This window comes from Sesamum indicum, linkage group LG3 (genome assembly GCF_026168435.1).
Source record: "Sesamum indicum cultivar Baizhima isolate 11 linkage group LG3, ASM2616843v1, whole genome shotgun sequence".
NCBI lineage: Eukaryota > Viridiplantae > Streptophyta > Magnoliopsida > Lamiales > Pedaliaceae > Sesamum > Sesamum indicum.
Window position 1 is genome coordinate 15,283,453 of NC_142659.1, and position 17,587 is coordinate 15,301,039.

The following is a 17,587-nucleotide window of genomic DNA, read 5'->3' on the forward strand; positions in this document are numbered from 1 at the left end:
CAAATACTTGATGAAATTGAGCAAGACTGGTCTTGTTGGAATCGTCTGGACGACAGGATTCGAACGGCTATGGTCTTAATTTGTTATTCTTCCTGACGGTGGAGAAATGCCAGCAAACAGCTTCAGCGCGTATTTTCGGTGGAAAAATCTTCAAATTTTCATATCTCAACAAATATTTAAGAAAATTGAACTAGGTTGGTCTCGTTAGAACCATTAGGTCAAGGCGAGTCCAGTGGTGGTGGTCCGTGATCGTGGGTCGCTCTGGTGGCGACGAATAGACGGTCGAAAGGTGCGGTGGTCATGCTAAAAATTCATTATTTACGATTGATAAAATTTGAAATTGTTTGTGGGGAAATGTTCGTCTCATCAAAGGGAGTCGAACGGTATATTTGATGGTTGACAACTCGCCATGATGGTGCTGAAATTTTAACGAAAAGTTGGCAGCAATTCGTCGTGGAACAAAATAATTTTTTTTAAAAAAAAAAAATTGTCACCGCGGTGACACATTAAAAAAATTTTTAAAAAAAACCACTGCGCTGACATAGAATTTTTTTTTTTTAAAATATAAATTGTGACACCGCGGTTAAATCACCGCGGGTGTCACTTATTTTTCTAAAATTTTTCAAATTACTTCAAATTTTTAATTTTTTTTTATCTGCATTTTTAAAATAATTCCCCGCAAATAAGTTCCCAAAACAGAAAAATTGCTTCCTCGAAACAAGATCAAATATATAGTATTCACCAACAATACAGTCGCGGAAAACAACTTACATAGATCTCTCAAGATCACTTTTAGACAAAGCAATATATATCACAAAATGACCCGCACTTTGGTTTTATTTTTTGCCCATCTCCCAAAATATGGTAAATATTTATTTTGATTTATTTTGGAAGTTTTGGTGGTATTTTGAAATATTTTGAAACAGTGCTTTATTTATTTGATTTAATAAGTTTACACTAATTATAAGCCCTTCAACTAACAGAGACATGATTTGATAATAAACAATAGTTTTTGTTCCCATACTTATTTTATATTATTGTTTCCCTGTTTCTGGTTTCCTAGATGTTGTTTTTCGTCTTAAGCAATTGCTAGTCTTCACATTGATGGCTGCCGATTTCCTCCTGAACCTGCGAGACTCATACTTAGAATCACTTGAACCCAAGCTAACATGGGAACTGATGCATTGTTATGAAGCAAATCCTCAATTGTGTTGTTAGGCAAATTCTTGCATTGAGATCATGTTCACCGGCAACTTAACTGGAAAAACAAAGAAGAAAACTTGAGCAGAATCAACCATATAGAAAAGTATGCAACACACAATGGCATGTAAACTATAAGAAAGCCTATATCTTCCCTTCCTCTCTGCCATTTCTAACCAAAAGGCAACCTTTGTCCCTATCCATTTTACCTCTACCAATTTTTCCACATATTTCAAAATCAAAAAATGTTGAGGCCATTTTATTATCCTTTGTATACTTCAAACAAAAAATCTGATCTGATTTCCTCTATTAAGCCTTCACGTTCTCAACATTCTAAGGTGGAGAGCAATAGAATTATGAATTTCGATACCACTTTAAATATGACGGACGCAAGGCAATTCGGAGTTGAGGCCTAAACAAGAAATACTACTCCAAAGTTTTTGTAGATTTATTCTCGATTTGTTCATTATGTTAGGTTTTGGTCTCATGTTGCTTTCTCAAAATATTTCGTTGGTCATACATTTGTGATTTTGTACAAATTTTACAGAAACACTATTTTTGTCCATATAATTGACATCTAATCTTTGAAAGTGTATCACAAAAATATTTATTGAAAAATCATTATTATACAGAATTTCAGAAATAAAATACCACATACTAAATTGCAAAATAGTGGAGATGTCAGTCTCATTATTTATTTTAAAATCACATGTATATCTTAAAAGACATTTATCATTTATCAAAAGAAAAGATAATTATGTAGTTTTTTGGAAGTCTAAACAAATATGGTGATAAATGCACTTTGCTAGAGAATAGAAAACTGCGTGCAGCTTAAAATGTTCCAAAGCAAAAACTGTTTTGGATCCAAATATTCTTTATGAAAAATAAAAATCAATAACAAATTTCCCTAAAGATCCAAACACGTGATTTGTCATTTATTTATCCAAAAATAATTAAATGAATACGCCCATGAATAATCAAATACAGAAAATTTATCTTAAATAATTTGAGAGAAATTACTGATTTTCAAGCTCATTTTGAGAATAATGAAAGAGCACTCGACAAGAAACAAAATTTGTGTAAACGAGATAAACTTATTTCAGAACATCAGGTGAAAACAAAAGAACACTAGACAAGGAACACAAATCTTTTGGGCAAAATAAAGAAACAATTTTTCTAGAAATACATTTTGAGTTATCAAAATCTGTGTTTCTTAAAAATCATTGGTGAAATCTAGAACATACATAATACTCAAAAAAGTTTTACCAAGTATGTTGAAAAATATATTTTGAATTGGCATCTAGACAACTGTTCCACATTAGCATAGTATTTAATTTTCAAAGTTCACAAATAAAGCAATTTATGATTGTATAATATAGATGCTCCAACATACTATTGTGTAATTCACCTTAAAAAATAAGATGTTAATAATATGAACTAACATGGTTTTTGTGAATCATACAAAAATATCAAATGTATTAATAATAAAAAATTTTAAACAAGCTCATGAAGAAAACCCGAGATAATCATAGTAGTCAGTGGCGCACGGCGCACAATGGCGCCAAGGGCTCCTGGAGCCATGGCGCACGGCGTGGCGCACGCCTTTTTGAAGGATGACGCAAATATAAGAAATAATCTATATATTTATATAATTAGTATTATTTTGATTATATTAATGTATAAAAAGTTAAATAAGACATAAAATAACAAATTCAACATATATAACTAAAACGACCAATGTTGAACCATTGAAGGATAGCAAAAGTCCTAAAGATTCAAATAAATCCTTAGTAAATAGGTTATCAAAAAACAAATAAGCCTAAATATAATCATCTTATTCTACTAGATAATCTTCAGATTCTTCCCTTTCATTTCCATCATCTCCATTTTCGTCAGATCTATACTCAGCCTCCTCTTTAGAATTATCGAAGTTTTCTTCTTCGTCCTCTTCTTCTTTATTAATTAGATTTAGATGGCGTCCACTAAATTTAGATGAAGAGGCTTTTTTGCTAGGTTTTCAAAAAGACTCCTTTGATGTGCCCATTGGTTCTATTGTAGATTGAGATCACAAACTATAAGCATCTTCATCTGACCCGGCAGCTCGTGCAACATCACCCCAAGTCAAGTCATCATCCTCAAATACTGTAGCATTCTCTTCATCACTATTGGGAGTCAATCTCCCTAACAACCATTCATTACTCTCACATCCAAAAGAATAGGATCTATTGTATCATGCGCATCATATCGCCTCCTCAAAACTCTATTATACTTGATAAAAACTAGATCATTGAGGCATTTTTGCTCCAATTTATTTCTTTTCTTAGAATGAATTTGCATAAATTTAAATTTGTAATTTATTAACACTTAAATAAAACTTATATCTATCAAATACCAATAAATAAATTATATAGCATACTTACATATTCAAAAACACTCCAATTTCATTCACAACCCGATGAACTGCAGGTTAGGCTCAAAATTTTAATTGCAAAATTTTGCAAATTCGGAGTTGATCATCCAAAAGAAGACCACCATTTAGCTAGTCATTTCAAAACTTAAAAAACTTGATATAAGTATAGCTATAGGGGTATAGCATATAGTTAAAAAATCAACTTTTATTAAAATTATAGAATATAATTCTCATTGCCTAGTGCTTTTGTAGTCCTATGTCTTATTGCAAAAGGCATCCCAAAAAGTCCTTCAGCTTTCTTGTATTTTGGGAGTTCATTAAGAATTTTATCTTGCAATTCAATAGTTGGAACCACCCACCAAATGCAAGTATATAAACCTTGCATAACCTCTTCATCTTGTTCTACATTAGGATTTGTATAGTAGAACTCCGGGTTCAAGTAGTAACTAGCTACATGCAAAAGCCTATGAAGTTGAACATTCCATCCAGCATCAACCAATGCAAACACATCTTTATACTTCTCTTCAATGTTGGAAAATAAAGCAGCAATAGCTTCCTTGGCTCGGTCCATGGCTTTATATTGGTGGTTTTCTTTCATCGTCTACCAATCGAAGCACCTTGGCTAGTGGACCAACAATTTTAATTATGTAAAGGACATGGCAAATCGGATAATTATGAAGATAATTATGAAGATAATTATGATTGGTAGACGATCGGGTAACGGCAAATCGGATCGGGTTTGTCGGATTCTTTTTCGGTTCTGGGTTATCCCGAAACCCGATTCTTCCCAATCGGGTTCGGATTCGGATATTAAATATCCACCCAAAAACCCGATCGGGTACCCGATTAGGAGAAGGGGAAAAAGGGCTGCTAGTGCTACGGGTACAAGCCAGAAAAGAAAACCCTTGCTTGCTGCTGCTCCTGCATTCTTGCTCCCGTTTCTTTCCTTACTGCCATTGTTGATTTGTTGTTGCCGTTGCTGTTGCTGTCGCCGGCATCTAGTCGCTGCGGCTGCGCCACCCACCGGACTCCGACGACGATGAGCTCTCCTTCATCGCCGACAACAATGGCTATTTTTGCGAATTTTCAGAATTGTGCCTGGTAATTTTTCAATGATTGGAGTTGTTTTGTTGATTTAATCATATAATAGTTATGTATTGTTGTTGTAATTAGATTTTTGGTTAGTTTTAATTTGTTTTACATTTTGATTTTGAAGGTAAGTTTCTATGCATACTTAGTGTTTGTTGAAATGTCACATTGAAGTTGCATTTGCATGTTTCATCTTCATCCTGTTGCATACTGTTTTGTTGGCCATTCATTGTCTGCAAAGACAGGTTATTAGGTTAAAAAAATTAATAATCTAACTAGCACATGCAAAAATCAGTCTTACTCCTTCCCAGGTCTCACGAGGCGCCTATCACACAGCGCGTCGTGTGGCTAGTAGTCCGCTGACTACGTCCGTCAATACCTCCGCTCGGCACAAATGCAGCTATCAGAGTCGGGAGGAACAAATCACAAAACCATAAATTGCACACGCGAATTTAGAAAACCAGATTGCATTGAACTGAAAAGTGCGTATACAATGATCGACGATGCTAGAGCAAGGGGATCGCCTTGAGGGGGACTCTAACACGTCACTAAACCAAGCTTCTTGAACTCATTCCCCCCCTATAATAGGCTTAAAAAAATAAATCCTATCGTCTACACTAGACACTAGAAAAGCTGAAATTTGCAACTCAAGAGGCGTAACGTCCCCTTGAGCAATCTAAACAACAGAAAGCAAATAACAAAACAGTAACAAAGCAATAAAAGGCCTACACCTAGGACTCTAAGACTAGTTGGTGTCCGTCGTCTGTCGATGAAGGCTGAGTGGTCGGCCATGTAGAACGGTAGAGTGGCCGAAGTGCACGTCACGGGGGCCTAATGAACGGGCAGCCAGTGACATTCTCCCCCACCTGAGATAGCGACGTCCCTGGCGCTATGGAAGAATGGTACGCTTCGACAAGAGGTAGAAATGCCTTTAGGTTTGTCACTCGCTCCCAAGTGTTCTCCTCGCTGCTGCATCCCCTTCATTTCACCAAGTACTCTGTGTGGTCTTTCTTCACGGTACTCCTCACTCGGTGATCTAGGATTGCTTCAGCCACCTTCTCTTTCGTCTTCTTCAATTCGAGTTGTGGGCGGCTGGGTTGATTGCGGGTATCGTCTTCCCTGTCTGCTGAATACGTTTTCAATTGGCTGACATGGAAGACGTTGTGGATCTTCCACCACGGCGGCAACTCCACCTTGTACGCCACCGTCCCAATACGCCTAAGGACAGGCAAAGGACCGACATATTTCTGCATCAACCGAGGATCTCTCCCCCTTGATGACTTTGACAATCTCGGATTCGGGACCTTCACCAGCACCAGGTCTCCCGCATTGAACTCAACGAAGCGGCGATTCTGATCTGCATACTTCTTCATCCGCTTCTGAGCTGTCTCCAGGCAACTTTTAGCGATATCAACATTCTGCTTCCACTCCTTGGAGAAACTTCGAGCAAGAGGGGATCTCACACTTTGTGGGATGTCAAGAGTGTGAGGAAGGAGCGGCTGCTGCCCAGTAACGATTTCAAAAGCGCTCTTGTTAGTCGAAGAGCTCTTTTGAGCATTGAAACACAGCTGAGCGACATCCAGGAGCTTCACCCAATCCTTCTGTGTACCTTGCACAAAGTGCCGAAGGTAGTCCTCCAACATAGAATTAAAGCGTTCTGTCTGACCATCGGACTGTGGATGATAGCTCGAGCTCATGGAAAGTGTGGACCCGAGGAGTTTGAACAGCTCGGTCCAGAAGACATCAGTGAAACGGGAGTCACGATCACTGACAATATCTTTTGGCAGTCCCCAATGCTTTACGATGTGCTTGAAGAAGAGATGAGCCGTCCCTTCTGCTGTAACGTGTTTGGGTGCTGCGATAAATGTAGCATATTTTGACAAACGATCTACCACGACGATAATAGAGCCTAAGTCCCCGACTTTAGGCAATCCAGAGATGTAATCCATGGAGACGCTCTCCCATGGACGCTTTGGGATGGGAAGTGGTTGCAGCAAACCAGCCTTCTTCTGATGGTCTGCCTTGTCCTGCTGACAAATCAAGCAAGTGCGGACATACATCTCGACATCGTCTCGCATCTGTGGCCAATAGTAAGCCCTCCGCACCAAGGCAAACGTGCGCTCCTGTCCTTGGTGTCCAGCCCAAAGTGTGTCGTGGCATTCGGAAAGAAGTGATTTCCGTAGGTCCCCACCTCTCGGAATATATACGCGGTTTCCCTTGGTCATCAACAATCCATCCTCGATCCAAAAGTGTCGAGCCTTGCCCTACTCGACAAGCCGAATCAGGCCTTGCGCTGCGGGATCCCTCGGTAGTAACTCCCGCACCTGATCCTTCACAGAGATAGCAGCCGCGCTAGTGGAGAGCGCTGCTATCGACTCCAAGTTCGCCAAGTCCGCCCTGCGGCTCAAGGCGTCTGTTGCGTGGTTGCTGGAGCCGGCCCAATACTCCAACACGAAGTGAAACTCTGACAACAACTCCTGCCAACGTCCCTGCCTACTGGTCAGCTTCGGCTGCGACATGAAATGACTCACTGCAGTGTTATCCGTCCTGACCACGAATGGAGAGCCTAACAAATAGTGTCGCCATAGTCGAACGCAATGAACTACGGCCAACAACTCCTTCTCGTGCACTGAATAACGTCGTTCAGCATCCTTCAACTTTCTGCTCTCAAAGGCAATTGGATGGCCATCTTGCATCAGAACTCCTCCTAAAGCAAAGTCTGAAGCGTCCGTCTCCACCATGAATGGCTTTGACATATCTGGTAAGGCCAACACAGGGTCTGTCACCATCGCTCTCTTCAAATTATCGAAGGCTACTTGGCATTGGGGTATCCAATTCCAAGTCTCTGTCTTCTTCAGTAAATCTGTCAAAGGCCGTGCGATCGTGGAGTAGTCCTTCACGAAACGGCGATAATAGTTCGCCAAGCCAAGAAATGAGCACAAGTCATGAATATCGTTCGGTGGTCTCCACTCCTCGATAGCCTGTACTTTCTTGGGATCCATCCGAATGCGTCCTCTCTCCACGATGTGTCCCAAGAAACTGATAGTCTCCCGAGTAAACGAGCACTTCGACACCTTCACGTACAGCTCGTGCTCACGGAGTCTCGTCAAAACCTGCCGCAAATGGTCCTCGTGCTTGGCTAAGGTTCTGCTGTATATTACAATGTCGTCCAGGTACACCACCACAAACTCGTCGAGAAAACCGTGAAGGACCTAGTTCATCAAGGTGCTGAAGGTTGCGGGAGCGTTAGCTAGGCCGAAAGGCATGACAAGAAACTCGAAAGCTCCGTACCTCGTGACAACTGTCGTCTTCGCCTCATCACCCTCCTTGACTCGGACCTACCAATAGCCCGACCTCAAGTCTATCTTCGTGAAGTAGTTCGCTCCACTCAAACGGTCGAAGCAGTCTGCCACCAACGGTATCGGGTACTTGTTCTTCACAGTGATCTTGTTCAGTGCCCGATAGTCACAACACAAGCGGAGGGAGCCGTCGACCTTCTTCTGAAACAGGACCGGCACTCCATACGGCGACTTCGCGGGTTTGATGATTCCGCTCTCCAGCATATCCTTCAACTGTTTCCTAAGCTCCACAAGCTCAGGTTGCGACATTCTGTACGGTGCCCTGGCGGGCGGCCTCGTGCCAGGCACCAACTCAATCTCGTAATCCACTGCTCTCTTCGGCGGTAGCTTCCGAGGCAGCTCGTCTAGCATCACGTCTTCAAACTCCATCAACAGTTTCTTGATGTCGCCCGGGATGGGCCCTGACACCTCTTCTATTTCATCAAGACAAAGAGTGCACAAGTAGGATGGTTCATTCCGCTTGCGACCCTTCTCAAACTGCATGGCCGACAAGTTCTTCCCTCCAGTACGTCCGGCCAAGGTAGGGATGACACACGGTTTCGCTCCCATCATCATCAACGAATTGGGGTAAGACTGCAGTGCGTGTATCCCGTAGAAATTCAAGCCCGAGGATAAGCTTGAAGTCGTCCATTACCACAACAGAAAGATTGGTCTTGCCCTCATAAGCATCAACCTTAATCAGCACAGACTTGGCTACACCGGCAATGGGTTGTGCAGCCGAGTTGATCGCCTTCACATGCCCAACTCCCTTCTCCAGCACGAGCCCGAGTCTCGCCACTTCGACGCTCGCAAGGTAGTTGTGAGAGGCTCCAGTGTCGATCATGGCTCGAATTGGCTTGCCATGAATCTTCACATCAACGAACATCAACCCTTTCTTCCGAGGAATCCGGGGCTGAACTTCTTCTTCTTTCTTTTCCGGCTGTTCCACAGTAAGAGCCGGGACAGTCTTCTTCGCAAGGGGTGGCGCAACTCTCTTCGCCGCCACCATAGAGACTGTGTTGAACCATTGGGATACGGCCCCCAAATTGTCCTCATCCTCCTCCGTGCCATTCTCACCACTTGCCTCTGCTTGTGGCTCCACACTCCTTGAGGATGACGCATTGTCGGCAAAGGTCGTTGCCAATGCATTCAACACCCGTCTCTTCGGTCAGTCGCGATACCCATGCGGACCATCGCAGAAGAAACACCCTCTCCTCCTCTCGGGTGCTCCTTGCCTGTTCTCCTGGGGCCTGTTCCTGTCTGAACCGACCTGTGAGCCATTCTGAGTGTAGGGCCTCTAGTCTCCCCCACCTCTGCTGAAATTATTTCTGAATGATTTCATCCCATTCCACTTACTCCGCTCAGGACTAGGCGTCGCCTGCCTATCCTTCTGTGTCTCTAGGTTGAAATCTGCCAGGTGCTCGGCCGCTATAATAGCCGAACTCAAATCAGTCACTCGTTGCCTCTGCAACTCGTTTCTTGCCCATTGTTTCAATCCTTTCATGAAACTGAACAGCTTGTCTGCCTCCGACATGTCTCGGATGTTCAGCATCAGCGCTGAGAAAGCTTTCACATATTCCCGCACGGAACCTGTATGTTCAAGCTTTCGCAATGCCCTTCTGGCATTGTACTCCACATTCTCGGGGAAAAACTGCTCTCTAATCGCCTCCCGTAGAAGAGCCCACGTATGGAGCTGTATTTGATGTGCCTGGATTTCCGCAAACTTGGTACGCCACCACAACTTTGCGTCACCAGTCAGGTACATGGTCGCAGTCGCAACCTTCCTTGCCTCGTCCCGCACGTCTGCCGCAAGGAAGTACTGTTCCATGTCGAAGAGAAAGTTCTCGACCTCCTTCGCATCACGCTCACCGCTATAGGCCTTCGGTTCTGGTATTCGAAGCCTAGTACCGGGGTCGTGAGCAACCATAGGCGTGCTACCCACTGCACGCTGGAGCAATCCAATCTGAATGGACATCTGCTCCATGTCACGCCGCATATCGGCAATGCTGTCATTTTCGAATACGCCAGCCATCTCCTGAATCACGTGCCAACATTCGTCCAACTCCGAATTCAGCACCATGATCTCAGATTCTAGGAAAGAGACCTTCTCCTCCAATTCCGCCAACCGGGAGTGTCCGTCCTCCGGGTTCTCAGCTCTCTCGCTGGATGAAGCTGTGTGTCGCGGGCTTTCCGGATCTTGTCCCGACGCCTTTGCAGCAGTAGCACTCGTACGCCTCGGCCCCATCTCGGCACGAGGCTCTGATACCACCTCTCACGAGGCGCCTATCACACAGCGCGTCGTGTGGCTAGTAGTCCGCTGACTACGTCCGCCAATACCTCCGCTCGGCACAAATGCAGCGCGCCGAATATATCAGAGTCGGGAGGAACAAATCACAAAATCGTAAATTGCACACGCGAATTCAGAAAACCAGATTGCATTGAACTGAAAAGTGCGTATACAATGATCAACGATGCTAGAGCAAGGGGATCGCCTTGAGGGGGACTCTAACACGTCACTAAACCAAGCTTCTTGAACTCATTCCCCCCTATAATAGGCTTAAAAAAATAAATCCTATCGTCTACACTAGACACTAGAAAAGCTGAAATTTGCAACTCAAGAGACGTAACGTCCCCTTGAGCAATCTAAATAACAGAAAGCAAATAACAAAGCAGTAACAAAGCAATAAAAGGCCTACACCTAGGACTCTAAGACTAGTTGGTGTCCGTCGTCTGTCGATGAAGGCTGAGTGGTCGGCCATGTAGAACGGTAGAGTGGCCGAACTGCGCGTCACGGGGGCCTAGTGAACGGGCAGCCCGTGACACCAGGGTAAGATTTGGTACATTCTCTTTCCTGAAAGTTTGAACTGTTGCACATAGGAACAGAGCAGAGATAAGACACAGGTTGGATAGAATAAATCATCTCAATATGAAAATTCATTCTCTCGAAAATGACATGCTAATCCACCAGTCCAATAGCACCATCTTGCCAAGATGAGGAGCCAAAGCACTGAGGCAAGGCTAGTGAAGAAAATATTATGTTTAAGGTGCATCCATGTCATACATTAAAAAGATACTCAACCACAAATTTTGCTGGAATCTTGGTCTGACGATGCTTGCCTTAAAGATATGGTTTCTAGCATTACTATTTCTTATAAAGATAGGAAGAAGCATACCTATTCTCTTGATGGTAATGCAACAAAGGAATCTAAAACTCTTACATTACCAAGCCTCTCGGTATATATGTTTCACACAATTAGTTTCCAGAAGTTTGACGCCATTGACTGATAACAGAGAAGAATGCAATTTTCGTATCTCATATCATAAGACATGTGCTTTTGTTCAATTAATTGAATGACCAACCAGAGTTATTCATTGAAGTTGCATACTGTTTTGTTGAAACATGTAGAGGCTAGGTTGTTATAAGCACAAGACTTTTGATGGTAGCTATTATAGTATCAAGTCAAAAGTCAAAAGTCAAAACTCTAATTTTACATGCTAATATTTGTATTTTTATTCAATGCAAGGTTATGAAACTCCTAATATATTTTTTTGTTTTTATACTTTGCAGATTGAAAACATTGGCTTCTCAATATATCTTTCATAAATATGGATGGAATTGGAAGTCACTCTCAGTCTCAGTCTTACTCGTCACCGAATGCCCAAACCATAAATATGGATGGATTGGAAAATCAGGTTAGTGGTGATCATCTTGAGAATGTTGAGCATTATTTTGATGATAATATTGATAAGGAGTTGGAGGGAGAGGATGAGGAGGAAGATGTTTTAGGTGATTCTAAAAAAAGAAAAAGGAAGGTAGTGGCTTCTAGATCACTGTATTGCATTTCATTAAATTTCATTGTGAAAAGGATAATGTCCAAAAGGCTAGGTGCAAATATTATAGTAGAGAGATCAAAGCCGATCCAAAAGCACATGGAACTAGACCTTTGAAAAACCATTATGAATCTTGCAAGAAAAAACCCCAAGAAATCACCAGAAATCAAAATAGATTGTCTTTCCAACCAACTCGCATTGGTGATAGAGACGCCCCTCTTGTTAATTGGAGATTTGAGCAAGACAAAACTAGAGAAGCTTTGTGTCACATGCTGGTTGTGGATGAACTTCCATTTAAGTTAGTCGAACATCCTGGATTTAGGCATTTCTTGTCTGTTGCATGCCCGATGTTTGCTATTCCATCAAGAAGAACAATAACGAAAGATATTTTCAATATATATGTGTATGAAAGAGCAAGATTGAAGTCGTTTATTAAAGATCATGCTCAACGGGTTTGCATCACTACAGACACTTGGACATCCATTCAAAAAGTCAATTATATGTGTCTCACTGCTTACTTTATTGATGATGATTGGAACTTGCACAAAAGAATTTTGAACTTTTGTCCAATTATCGGGCATAAAAGTGAAGAAATAGGTAAAGGAGTAGAAAAATGCTTGCTTGATTGGGGTGTTGACAGGGTTTTCTCTATCACTGTTGATAATGCGTCTTCCAATGATGGGGCTATCGTTTACTTGAAAAAGAAGTTTGAAAATTGAGGGCAAAACATCTTAGGTGGGAGATATGTGCACATGAGGTGTATGGCACATATAGTTAACCTCGTTGTGCAGGATGGTTTAAAGGGTGAGCATGAAACTATCTGTCGTATTAGAGGGGCCATCAGGTATATTAGGAATTCTCCAGCTAGGTACAAGAAATTTCAAGAGTGTGTTGAATTTGAAAAATTGGAAACGAAAGAATTGTTATCTCTTGATGTGCCTACTAGATGGAACTTTACCTACTTGATGTTGGAGACGGCTATAAGCCTTAAGCTCGCATTTGATGCTTATGAAGATGCAGATCTTGCCTATAAGACTGATCTTTCGAGACAACCATTTGACGGAATACCGACTGATTATGATTGGGAGAGGGCAAAGGTATTGGTGAAATTTTTAAGGCATTTTTACAGTCTCACTTTGCGCATTTCTGGTGCTTTGTATGTCATATCTAATTTGGTTTTTCGTGAAATATGTGAAGTTGACTTGCTTCTCAAATATTGGTTAAGTAGTAATGATGTTGAATTAAATGAGATGGCAAGAAAGATGAAAGAAAAGTATGACAAATATTGGGGGTCAATTAAGAAGATGAATATGATTTTATATTATGCTGTGATCCTTGATCCACGTCATAAATTGGAGTTCATTGAATTTAGCTTTGATAAATTGTATGGTGGTACCGAACAAAGCAATGTGATGAAAGAACAAGTGAGAGATGGACTTTTGCGAGTTGTTTAATGATTATAAGTTGAGATACGGTCATAGTCTTCAAGGAACGCTAGAAAACCTGGGATCATCATTTAGTCGTGTTTCTTCATCATCTTCCTCTTCAGTTGGGACATCTACGCAATACACTGATTATTAAGCGACTAGTGCGTTCACCATAGAACAAGAGTTCAGTATGTACAAATCATGTGGAAAAGGGGATCGTGTGAAATCGGAATTAGAGAAATATCTTGGTGAGGATGTTGAAATGCATAGAGACAAATTTGACATACTAAATTGGTGGAGAGTAAACGCCCAAAGGTTTCCCATTCTTTCCAAAATGGCTCGGGATATATTAGCAGTTCCAGTCTCAACTGTTGCCTCGGAATCCGCATTTAGTACCGGTGGTCGTGTTCTTGACACTTTTAGGAGCTCTTTGTCTCCTAAAATAGTGCAAGCGCTTATTTGTACTCAAGATTGGATACGAAAAGACTCCAAACCAATTAGCATTGAGGAGGAGTTGAGTGAACTTGAAGTGGTTCAGAAAGATACTTATTTATTCTTTTTCTTGTATTTTGATTATTGTTCAATTCTATGTATTCTACTCATATATTTTACTTGTCTAACTAGTTTCTATTTTGTTGTAGAGTTGACTAAGTTGGGGGTTGATTCAACAATTATTGATATTTAATGGTGCTAACTGGTACTTGTAAATTTTTGACAAGGTATTAGAATGGTAGAACCTCATTGTGTAATATTAAATTTTTAATCTGTTTGACTTTCTCTAATAGTTCTTCCACTTTGTATGTTTAATGCTTGACAGGTCGATGACTCGAGGATGAAAATGTGACATGAGCTAGTAGCTTTTTCAGTCTGTAGGCATTAGGATTTAGGAGGCCTTGGCTTTATTGTTGTTACTAAAATAATTTACAAAAACCTATGATAATTTATGGATGTGATTGAACTCTTTTTTTTTCGGTATTTATGTAAAGCTTTAATTATTTGTGTCCATAACTTATATTTTAGATTTACATGGAGTGAATTACTTTCATTTTGAAAAATTGAGCTTGTATATTTTTTGAAGCTAAAAAACCCGAACCCGACTGTCGGGTACCCGAACCCGACTGTCGGGCACCCGATTGGTCGGGTATCCGACTTAGTCGGGTTCTCGGGTACCCGACCCGAACTACCCGACCCGATGCCCACCCCTACCCTTATCACCCCCTTCAATTTCAGCAGCAACAATGGGGCTTCTAACTGCTTCAAGGTATACCCTAATCTCACCCCCATGGCCATCTATAAGTTGAAAAAGGTCTGTTTCAAAGCATAATGCTCTAAACTTTTTTAATAGATCGATTCTAAAGTATTTTTTCCTACCCAAATAGTCCAACTGTTCACAACACTTGTCAAGTACTTGCATTGAAAAAGTGTCCTTATCAATAAAGTCAGACACACTTTCCATACCCCCTCTATACTCAGCTTCAGGATGGAATATCAATTTACCTCCATGATAAATTCGTAAGCTGATAAGAGATTTATATTTACCTGCAAATATAAATAATAGCACCAGTCACAAATAAATAAATTAAACAATTCTCAACTTCTCATGTTTAAATATTAGCAAAAACATCTCGCCTAACATGCTACTATAAACGAATGAAACTTGGTAACATCACCAATTAGGAGAATCCAATAGTTGTATAGCTAAAATTGCATTAAAGCAAATATGATTTATATTGGGGATGAAGCACTATAATTATAACCCATTTCAGAAATAATATAACAAATTGAAATACTTAAACATAAGATGACAAATTCCAAACAAGTAATTGCAAAACTGGAATGACTTGCAAAACTTACAATACAGAGCTAATGAAGTTCCAATTAAACCAGAAAAAGTTTATCAATCATAGGATACAGACAACAATAACAATTCACAGCACTCACTACTGCACTCTGATTCATGATTTACTATTATGCTATAGAATGTAATTCTACAGAGTCCATAACAGACAAAAGCACATATGATAACTTATGATGGACAATCCAAAACAACCAATGTTATAATTGTACTTAAGTGTTGTTGCTTACAATTGTAATGCCAATAGAAAAACAATTAATACATTAAATTGCACTTTTTAAGGAAATAGGATTTCAATTTCTTGTTGCAGCAAATGGAGTAAAAGCATAACACTATAGGTAAATATACACTTTCCAATCTCATCCTCCACATCAACTCCCCTAAAAGCAGAACATGATATGTAAATATACAGTTTCCAATTTCTTGACATTTTGCAATAAAACTTCTGTTTCAGTTCGTCCGAAGACTTAGAGTTACCTAAAATTTGAGGTTTTCAATAATGTTGATTGAGTTCCTTGCACAAGAACAGAATATTTGAGATGAACTGATTTTAACCATTAAAGCTGGAAGATTAAGCGGGGAATCATCTTTCAGATCTCACTTGACTGCTAAATAACATAAAACCATTGTTTTAAGAAACTCTGTCAAAACTGTTTATGTTATACACAAAAAAAATTAGGCTAAAAGAAATCAATAAGACAAATTAGGATAGTGAAGGTATCTGGTAAAAAACAGAACATATTGAAGAGGTAGAGAATGTTAAAGTGATAGGTAGAAAAAAAGGAACTTGCAATTCCCAACTAGAAAGTCAGTCAATGTAGTGGCCATCAAAGGAAGATTTTGTGAAAGGATGATCCAGTATCATTTTAAATCATATAGGAAATTTGACACACCAGTCAAGAAAATTGATGGAAGCAATGTAAATGGTAAACTCAGACGACAAGGAAGCAATGAAAAAAAAACTCACCATAATCGGGCACACCATCTGACACCAATGAATCGGGTCGAAGGATGGGCGTCAACGCCATTTCTTCAAATCAACCACGAACACTAGCCTCCTCGCTCTCGAATTCAGATTCTCAACTTCGAATTTATCTTCTATTTTGAGGTTAGGGTTTTTTTCAAAGGGGAAAATTTCTTCTTTGGAAGAGTGAAAGAGGGTTCTGTATTTTGCCCGTTGTTTTGGTCTTTAGAGGTCAACAGAATTGGCACGTGATTTAACGGGATCTAACGGCCGTTAAGGTCCATGTGCACGGCACATGGGCTCTGCTGTTAAGTTGATACCAAAAATGTTCATTTTTTGGTTTAATGGTACCAAAACCCAAACTTACAAAATGTGTGGTACCAAAAACAAAACTGACCTTTTTTAATGATACCAAAACAAGATTTTGTCCTATTAGTATATCAATAGATATGTTCATGAATTGTTCCTCTTTTATAGTGTTTTAGCATAGTGGGCTAACATACGTCGACGCGGGAACTTCACAACGGTAACATTTTTTCTTTCTTTTTTCAAGAACTCACAACGGTAAGTTAGAAGGAAGTTGGGAATGATGAATATTCTTGATTAAGGTTTGTGTGTGGTTTTCTTTTTTCTTTTCTTCTTTCTTTTTTTTTTATTTTTGAGAAGGGTTTGTGTGTGGTTTTAAGTGTGATAAAGTGACTCATTTATGAACAAGATACTAATAATGAATGACAATTTCAAGGGTAAATTGCATTTTTAACCCCTATGCTATTATGAAAATACAAAGAACTCCTATATTAAAAATATAAATTAACTTATTACATTTTGTTATTATAAAGCTTTTTACGCAATTTTAATAGTATTAATGATATGTCATTATCTATTGTAATTCTTATATTGTTATCATTTTATTTATCAATAGTTTAAAATTTATTTATATACTAACTATTAGTATATCAATAAATTTGTTCATTGGATGTTCCTCTTTTATTGTAGTGGGCTAACATACGTCGGCGTGGAAATTTCACAATGGTAGCTTTTTCTCTTTCTTTTTTCAAGAACTCGCAACAGTAAGTTTGAAGAAAGTTGGGAAGGATGAATGTTCTTGATTAGGGTTTGTGTTTGGTTTCTTTTTTCTTTAATTTTTGAGAAGGGTTTGTGTGTGGTTTTCAGTGTGATAAAGTGACTCATCTATGAACAAGATACTAATAATAAATGACAGTTTCAAGGGTAAATTGCATTTTTGACTCATGTGATATTGTGAAAATACAAAGAACTCCTTTATTAAAAAACTAAATTAACTTATTTCATTTTGTTACTTATAAAGCTTTTTACCCAATTTTAATAATATTAATGATACATCATTATATTTCATCTATTGTGATTCTTGTATTGTTATCATTTTATTTATAAACAGTTTGAAATTTATTGATATACTAACTATTAATATATCGATAAATTTCAAACTATTTA

General features: G+C 39.6%; 1 long non-coding RNA gene and 1 pseudogene across 3 annotated transcripts; one reads left to right on the plus strand and one right to left on the minus strand.

Annotated features, from left to right (window-relative positions):
• Nucleotides 1-946: 946 nt before the first annotated feature.
• Nucleotides 947-16,318, minus strand: LOC148788717 (uncharacterized). Of its 3 annotated transcripts, none has more exons than XR_016064881.1 (3): nt 16,118-16,318; nt 14,754-14,834; nt 947-1,258 (listed from the first exon to the last, which is right to left on the minus strand). It is a non-coding gene; the product is annotated as an uncharacterized LOC148788717 (long non-coding RNA). The 3 variants fall into 3 exon arrangements; XR_016064880.1 differs by having other exon boundaries at nt 948-1,258; nt 14,793-14,834; XR_016064879.1 differs by lacking the exon at nt 947-1,258 and adding an exon at nt 10,346-10,901 and having other exon boundaries at nt 14,793-14,834.
• On the plus strand, nt 12,834-13,980 carry LOC148788718 (zinc finger BED domain-containing protein RICESLEEPER 1-like; annotated as a pseudogene).
• Nucleotides 16,319-17,587: the final 1,269 nt, after the last annotated feature.